Source organism: Saccopteryx bilineata, chromosome 2 (genome assembly GCF_036850765.1).
Source record: "Saccopteryx bilineata isolate mSacBil1 chromosome 2, mSacBil1_pri_phased_curated, whole genome shotgun sequence".
Lineage (NCBI taxonomy): Eukaryota > Metazoa > Chordata > Mammalia > Chiroptera > Emballonuridae > Saccopteryx > Saccopteryx bilineata.
The window spans coordinates 253,554,254-253,561,015 of record NC_089491.1 but is presented as its reverse complement, the minus strand read 5'-3'; positions in this window follow the sequence as shown (position 1 = coordinate 253,561,015).

The window sequence follows — 6,762 nt, the reverse complement described above, 5'->3', positions numbered from 1 at the left end:
GGACAATAAACTAATTGAAATATGTCTGACAGAGAATGACAAAAACCATATGATCTCACTGATAAGTGGAATAAGCCATCACTCCGGGGTTACATCTTCTGTTCCTTAATTTGTGCAAATGTTTTAAATATTCATTATTAGAAAATGTTATTTCTAAATTATATAACTAGCAAGTTACAAAAACTGAAATAACTGAGTTATCAAAAATCATTTAATAAGCGCATTCTTGACTTTCAAAAATTAAAAATGTACTGTAGTAACAATAGCAATAACAATAATAATAACATATGCACGGTTGAATTAGCATTCGTTATAGAGGCTGAGTCTTTGCATTTCTGCACTGTCACAGTTTCTCTCCCATGACAGATATGAGTTGTGTATGTGTGTGTGTATGTCTGTATGTAGTATTTGTATATGACTGTGTGTTTATGTATGTATTTAAGTTCGTTTGTGAATCCATTTTAAACATAAGTCAACACTGTTACATATTTATGTATAGTGTTTACTTCACAAAACTTAGGTACTGATTATAATTTTGTATTATATATACACACAACTATACATGTATAAACATACATGTATATAAAATTATCTATGTACATCTAAACACTGAGAATGGCCCCAACAGCCCAGCACCTTCTGGCCCAGGACCCTGGAAGCAGGTTGAGCACCCTCACAGCTAATGGAACAGCCCCGCTGTGTGCAGCTGGTGGGAGGAGAAAGCGATGCCCCTCCCCCATACCGGTTCACTTTCCACCACAGGAAACTCCCTGTGCAGGGAGTGAGGAGGGGAGGGGAGGAACCCGGGCCATGACAGAGAGCCCAGAGCTCTGCTTGCTGAGGTCTAATGTTGCCACTGGGAAAATCCCTCCTTAGATGTCTCCTCCTTTGCCCACGGAGCACTGTGGACCGTGTTTCTTCAAGAAGATTTAATTTTGTTGTGTCCTTTTTTATCTATCTTTCCTGCAAATCAGACCAAAGAAATGACTTCATAAAAGGAGAAGATAAAATATGAGGAAAATATTTGAGTCAGAGTTGAGTGTTCATGCGACCCCTGATGCACCAGATGCAAACAAGTCACACTTTATTGAGGACACTGCCTGCTCAAGTGTGCAAGAACCAGCAGAGAGCTTTCCTAGCCTGCCTGGCCCACAACCCTGAGCTCTCAGGTGCAGTCCACCAGCGCCCCCTGCTGGTCTCAGAATGCACATCCTGCAGCCCATTTCACACCACCCAGCTATCCTGGAAGGGAGCTGGTTTTGCAGTTGAATCTTTCCAATGTCACTACCCAGGGCAGGAGAATGAGTAGATCAGCTCTGTGATTTTGGGGTTGAGCCATTAATTTTTTGTTGTCACTGATGACATCCAGACAGCTCCATAAAATGCTATGGTCCAAGATGTTAAAGGATTGCATGATAGTTGAGTTTACTTCTGCATGACCCCTGCACCCATTACTGGAGCATGACCACATTATTTTTCTAGCTCATGGACTTCATTATTTATTTTAGAGAGAGAAGAGAGAAGAATGAAGAAGGAGACAGAGATAGAAACATTGATCTGTTCCTGTTTGTCACCTGACCAGGCTCAAACCCACACCCTTTACATATCGGACAATGCGCTAACTAACCGAGCTATCCAGCCAGGGCCATGACCACACTGAGTCCGGGCTAAGGCTGAAAGTTCCCCATTAATCCCAGTAGTTCATACCTGGTGATAATTCTACTTGCATTACCCTTACACATTGAAAACATGGTTGTTGTTGTTCTTGTTTGTTGTTGTTGTCATGAGGGTTTCCTGTTGGGTCCTCAGCCCCCGTGGACATGCTGTGTCTTTTTTTTATGTCTCTTCATTATGAAAACAGCCACGTCAGAAAATAAACGTCTTGTGTTCTTCATACTTCTGCAGGTTCTCATTCACCCTTGAATGTCATACTGAAAATACTTCCTTTCTTCTGACTCTTGAGGTATTTAAGATAGTTTTTTGTCTATTTATGCAATTTTTTTCCATACAAATATTGATTTAAAATTTTATGAATGGTGGCCTGACCTGTGGTGGCGCAGAGGATAAAGTGTCGACCTGGAATGCTGAGGTCGCCTGTTCAAAACCCCGGGTTTGCCTGGTCAAGGCACATATGGGAGTTGATGCTTCCTACTCCTTCCCCCTTCTCTCTCTCCTCTCTCTCTAAAAATGAATAAATAAAAAAATTTTTAAATTTTATGAATGGAAATCTACCCATCTTAAAGGTTCTGCCTCTATTATGAGATTTATTTATTTTCTATTGTTCAGTGTTCATTATCCTTGATCAAGTTCATTTGTTAAGAGCTCCATGGATTTAATGGGGATTGGACTAATAAGGTCTAGGTCCAAATCAACAAATATTTATTCTCTATTATCTCAACAAGAGAACCCACAGGGAAAGTAGGAAAGGCCATGGGGTTAAACTAGAGGACATGAGCAGGAGACAGGCCTCAGAGCCACGCCCTTTCTGGAGAGGAGCTCCCAGGGCCTGGAGGTCAGGAGTTCCCCAGAGCGTCATCTCAAAATCAAAATAAAATTTCTGTTTCCTAAGGAGTCAGGATGAGCATGAAATCATAGGCCAAGTACAAGGACAGGCATGGGGTTGGTAGAAGGCACCTGGGTCTCCCAGGTCACATATCTTGGATTTCTGTTGTCCTTGTCACACCACTCAGAAACTCTGAGGGATATAGTACAACTGGGTACAAAGTGTTTCTGTTTGAATTGAAAACCAAATAAGAAATGATGATGTTGTCATTGACCCTTAGATACAGGCCAAAGTAACGTCATGGGAGACCCTGGTTTCAAATCCAAAGTGTCAGCAGAGGTCAAAACCTGAGCAAGGTTGGTCACAGTCAGGAACAGAGCAGTGATGGGTCCCAGGGGAAGGAGGGTAGATTTTCACCTCACTTCTGTATGGCGGGAAGTTCTCTGTGGCATCGGGTTGTACTGAGTCTGTGGCAGTGATGGTCAGCCTCCTCATTAGCTGGAGCCTGGGGGTCAGGGAGGCCGTACGCACACACACCAGCCAGAGAAGAGGCAGTACCTGTGAAGGTCAGTCTCCCCTGTCTGTGTCACAAGGTAAGAGATCTGCCTCAGTACCCTTGGAACCATTGCCATGGTAACCATCTATGTATGATCACACCCTGAGTAGGAGAAGGCTACCTCAGGTCTGGGCTCATCAAGACCTTCACAGGGAGAGTGACACAGGTGCACACTGGGGAGTTCCTGCTCCTGATGTCCCATGGCCCAGCTCACACCCTGGACTATTAGAAAACTCCCATGGGCTGTCAGAGGAGAGAGGGCACAGTCAGTACTTGTGGGTTCAGGTCACTCACTCAGGAGAGTCTCCACGACCCTGAGTGCTGTTATCTCATCCATGGACCCACCTCACTTCCTTTTGTGAAGCAAACTCTGCATTGTCCCAGCAATGGTGGAGCATCACCCATCCTCTCAGGTCCCATAGAGAGCTATACTAGACTCAGAATACAAAACCCATCTCCTCTTGACTAACTACCGTCTGCAAGACATCACACCTGAAGGCACAGGTACCTGTGAGAGTGCAAGTTAGCTTTGTGCCTGAATTCTTCCCGAGCCTGCATCCTCACACAGCATCTCGTGTCATGGTGCCTCATGCCTACATGGCAGTTGGCAGTGAATTTCAGACCATGCTACACAGCGTCAGTTAAGCCTCACGGTGCTGACACTGAGGGTGGGAGGTATATGCGGGCCCCTCCCTCACAAACTACACTGGATACAAGAATGCCAGAGAACTCGCTGCTTCCCTCAGGGGGCTGCAAAGGGGTGAATGTGGGTGGGGTCATGCAGGAGCAGGAATCAGACAAACGTGAGAGCTGAGGGGACATGGGCATGACGTGAGGATCCTGTGGGTCTGGGTGAAGATGTAGAGAGATCCACAGGTGATATAAACCAGGAAGACAGAGATAGATCACATGGCCCAGGAGAAGTGGATAGCCAGGAAAAATGTGATTAGAATTCTAAAATGCAGACTCGCAGAAGCAAGAGCTTCACGACCCCAGAAGATGCACTTTGGTTCGTCAGGTCACTGAGCTTTGTGGCTGGTTGAGGCTTTTTGAAAAGAAAAGAGGTAGCAGCCATGTGTTGGGGGGTGAGACGTGAAGAGAGGGTGAAAAGGTGGACAGAGGGACAACAGAGTCCCTTTAGCACAGATCGGATGTCAACTCTAATAGAACATTCAAAATCAAGATGTTTTTCTTTGGAAGTTCTCTATAAGAGAAATCAATAATTTGCTGATATTGGTCAAAAGACAAGATAAATCCAAGGCTTATCATTTTATTACCTTTTGCAACATTAATTACCTTATTTCCAACATACACAATTTGCATCATTGGCCATATCTTAGCATAATAAAAATAGTACGATTTAAAAATATTCCCTAAAAGTATTTAGCATCTTAGTGGTGTCCAAGGTAAAATATGAGTTGAACAAACTTTTTGAAACATGTTCCTGCCCTGTTTGTGTGAGTTATGTATGTTGCTTTTTAAAAATTATTTTGTGACATGTTGACGTTACTTAGTGAGATAGCTAAGTGATTATTATTCATAATCTGTTTATACTGTTGTGACTGTGGAACAAGTAAGACCTCAGTAAATTACTTTTTCGGGTTCCTTGAATATTTACCAAGAGCTACTAAATTTTTCTTTGCTGACCTTGTGTTTCAGAACCTTACAGCCACAGACACATTTTTTTGTGACAACGGGCCAGATGATTCTTTTTGTTCATTAGCTAATTAGTGGAGGAAAATGAGAATATAAGAGGCTAGAACTCGGAAAAATCATTGACCCTAGGCCGGAACACATGACATGACGTGACATGATTGATACACACAGATAATTCCAGAAGGACAGTGACAAGGACAACCAAGCTGGGGAAATCAGGAGAGTTTACCTGTGGCTCTCAGGCTTGGCTAATGTCCTGGAGGGGCACAGTCACAATGGAATCAGAGTCAGGCTGATTCTGATGTCATCTGTGACCAGGCCCCTGTGAGGCGGACATTTTCAGCAATGGCACAAAGGTTACAGAGGGGGAAGTTGCTTTATTTGGGGCTCAGAAGGAGCCCCAATATGGAGTGTGTGAACAGAAGATCGTTTTGGGTGCTTCACTCTGCCTGGGCCTCACCTGACAGTGACAGGTGAAAGAGAGGTGCCCAGGTGTAGTGTGGAGGTAACCACCACTGCAGGTTCTTAAACTTCCTTTAACTTCTTACCACCTCTGTTAAGATGAAGCAATCTCTCTATCTCTCATGAGAATACCTAAATTTCAGTTCAGTGTGTCACAGATCAGAGTGCTGGCCCAGACTGATCAGTGCAGGGATATCTGAATGGCCAGGGAGCTGAGCTGCAGTTCATGAGATGGAAACAGCCTGGCTCATGTCCCCTGTCTGATCCCAGTGTCCACCGTACATGTCCCAAAGTGAACTAAGGATTGAATTGAAAGGCAGAGTGTTGAGCATAGGGGGGACATATTCTCTGAAATTTCTACATTTTCTTTTTTTATATGGACCACAGATCTCACTGAAACATGGCTGGTTGTGACTAACCCCAGTTCTAAATGGACAGACTCTACGTTACCTAAACCAATGTGACAAGTCCTTTCCTTATCTCAAGGTTGTTGACAGGGAGATGGTGTGTGTTGCTGGGTCTGGTTACCTTGAAAACAGGATTCCTGGTCATTGGTCAGGGAGCAACCACCTCTCCTTCCCTGGGGTTCATCGTGGATATGGGATGCCTGTGACTGCAGAGACATTTTGTGTCCATGAAGGAAACCAGCCTGTAGAAAGAATATTTCTGCTTGTTTGTTCCCGCTCATCCTCAGACAACATCATCCCCAACAGTGGGGTAAACTTTCCTGCCATGTCCACTTAGCACCCTGAGTCCCTAGACCAGGGGTTGGAAAACTTTTTGGCTGAGAGAGCCATAAATGTCACATATTTTAAAATGTAATTCCATGAGAGCCGTACAACAACCGTGTACGTTAGGCATTATCCAGTAAAAATTTGATGTTGTCCCGGAGGACAGCTGTGATTGGCTCCAGACACCCGCAACCATGAACATGAGCGGTAGGAATTGAATGAATTGTAATACACGAGAATGTTTTATATTTTTAACATTATTATTTTTTTAATAAATATTTTTTTCTGTGAGCCAGATGCAGCCATCAAAAGAGCCACAGCTGGCTTGTGAGCCATAGGTTCCCGACTCCTGCCCAAGACCTATGTCCAGCATGTGGTAGATGTTGAGTAAATGGGGTGGATGCACATCATCTGCAAAGTGAACTGCCCTGTACTCTGAGCCCCTGGTCTGTCCTCACCCCTTGATGTAAATGTAACTGTGTCCCCTCAATATCATGTGGTAAAGCCCGGCCACAACGTGACTGTCTTTGGAGAGAACACATTGAAGGAGGTAATTAAGGTAAACAAGGCCATATGGAGGGAGTGTCCAAATCAAGTAGGGCTCATTTAATATAAGAAGAGGCAGAGAAATATGCGGTGAGCACACACAGAGAAAGGCCATGTGGGAACTCAGCTATAGTGCAGCCCTCAGCCAAGGAGAGACACCTCAGGAGAAACAAAACCTGCCAACACCTTGATCTTAGACTTCCAGCTTTCAGACCTGTGAGAAAATTTGTTTCCATTGAATAAGCTGCCCAGTCTGTTTCTTATGTTACAGTGGCCCTGCGCTAACATGTCCTCATGGACCCAGGTCA